Below are 2463 nucleotides of genomic sequence, written 5' to 3'. Positions count from 1 at the left end.
CATGTTTTTCGGCAAACTGTTTCTTTGTTATTTTCCGTTGTTATCAATCTCTACAGACGCTGTAGATAGTTTTTAGTTTGCTTTATTTTTTTTAGTTTGCCCTCCCGCGGAGTTAGCCACCAGCCTTGGCTGGCAGCGTGACTGCTACGGGCATAATGGAATTTTCAGCGTCTAACGAGACAACATGGGGTTAAAATTCAGTGTTCCGCAAGTGTCGAGGAGTGTAGTCTTGCCATTGGTGATGTGGTTGGCCATGAAAATGTTAAATCGGCCTCCCGTATGAATAATGCAATTGTGGTCTTTATCAGTACGGTTGACAAAGCTAGACAAGTAATTGCAACAGGTATTGTGCTGAATGACGCACACACAACCGTCCTTCCACTTAGCTCCCCTTCCAAGAAAGTTATTATTTCTAACGTTCCACCTTTTATTAATGATAATTTGATTGAGGATAAGCTATCGGGTTATGGTCGTCTGGTTTCATCCATAAGGAAGATTTCTCTGGGTTGCAAATCAACGCTTCTAAAGCATGTTGTCTCCTTTCGGAGACAGGTGTATATGGTGCTTGACAATGGGGAGGAAGAGCTCAACCTGACAATTAAGCTAAATGTGGATGGATTTGAGTACACAGTTTATGCTACGACTGATGCATTGCTGAGGTGTTTTCACTGTGGTTGTGTGGGTCACGTCGTCCGCCGACTGCCCACGGAAAAAGAATAACAGTGCTGAAAGTGCACCGAAAGTGGCTGAAACGAGCTCAGAAGGTCCCCCGCAACTCCCCCCTCGCCCGCCGAAGCATTTGCGCATGAAGCTAGCACACATAACATCTCTAGCAAATCAGAGGAACACCTGATTGACCTCATTACAGAGGGGCTTGTAGCCGCAGCTGGTGGCTCCACTCCAGCTGGTTCAAATGATAGCGCAGTTAATTTGATCACGAAAGAGTTGACTGCTTTGAGCGAGAAAGACGGTAGACCTGTATTAGAAACACCTACAGTTTAATGTTAATGGCCGAAGTGTCGGGCTTGCTTTCGCCAGACCTGCCCAAGACGTTGCAATGAGCGGTGGATTTAAGACCCCGTTCAAGAGAAAGGCTGAGGACAGTGCAAGCTGTGTACCAAGGGCAAAAAAGGGGATGAACACGATAGTGACGAAGAGTCTGTTTGCTCTAATCCTGTCTGACTCTTCGATTGGTGACGTTTGTGCACCTGGAGGAGATTTACCGTTGAAGTACAAAGCAGAGGATATAAGCCGCTTTTTATATGAGACCAAAGGGCTTCGTAATGTTGAACCAGAGCCTTTATTTTTCCTGATCGGCAACAGTTTATTAATGATGTTGTATGTTTTCTGAGAGACAATGTGTTCTCTGGGAAGGAGGCTGCGCGCCTCCGAAAATTCCTGACTAAACTCAGGAAAAAAGTTAAGGAGCAGTCAACGTTTACAAACTCACACATCCATTGATGATCGCGAATGCCCTACAATTGGCACTCTAAACTTAAACGGTGCAGAGACAAAATGAAAAGGCTGACTTGATAGATTTTATTAATTTAAAAAAGATAAATGTCATGCTAATTCAGGAAACGCACAGTGATAAAACAAATGAAGTTGATTGGAGAAGGGAATGGAATGGGCAGATATTCTTTTAGTCACAAGTCCTCCGTGAGTGGAGGGGTGGCGATTTTGTTTTCTAAAGATTCTCTCCCGCTCTCCTGCCATGTTCAGGATATTGTGGAGGGGAGGCTTTTGATGATTAAAGCAGTTTTTGAAAGCCACACCATGGTTTTTTTTTTAATGTTTATGCTCCAACAAATGGAGCTGACAGAGTTACTTTTTTTAGGCAAAATTGATGAGGTGTTAAATGATTTGGAGGCAGAAAGCTTTCTTTTCGTAGGTGGTGACTTTAACTGTACTGTGGATGACAAGCTAGATAGAAATCACCTAGAGCCTCATGCCGCCTCCCAGAAGGCAGTAATTAAACTGATCAATGCTCATCATTTGTGTGACCACATGGAGAACCTTTGCATCAAGGTGTCAGGCAGTATACTTGGTCTCACAGCAGAGGGAATTATATTTCCTTTGCAAGACTAGACAGAATTTATACCCTGGAGAATCATCGCAACACTTTAAGAGCATGCCATATTCTGCCAACTGGGTTTTCTGATCACTGTGCGGTTGTTTGTAATGTGAGTGTTAAGGCTTTTAAAGCCTAGAAAGTGCTTACTGGTGTTTTAACACATCACTCTTAGAAGATCAGCACTTTAAGGACACCTTTATTTTCTTTTGGGATACTTTTAGGAAGCAAATTGACTCCTTTTCCTCTTTACGGGAATTGGTGGGATTATGGCAAGGTCCAAATAAGAATATTTTGTCAGCATTACACCTCTTAATGTCACTAAGTCAATTATCTCCTCGCTCAAGGTCGTGGAAAATGATATCTTGGCGTCTTCAAAGGCTGGTAACACC

The sequence above is a fragment of the Clupea harengus genome, unplaced genomic scaffold (assembly GCF_900700415.2).
Source record: "Clupea harengus unplaced genomic scaffold, Ch_v2.0.2, whole genome shotgun sequence".
In the NCBI taxonomy this organism is placed as follows: domain Eukaryota; kingdom Metazoa; phylum Chordata; class Actinopteri; order Clupeiformes; family Clupeidae; genus Clupea; species Clupea harengus.
The sequence above is the reverse complement of the archived record's forward strand: the minus strand, read 5'-3'. Positions refer to the sequence as shown.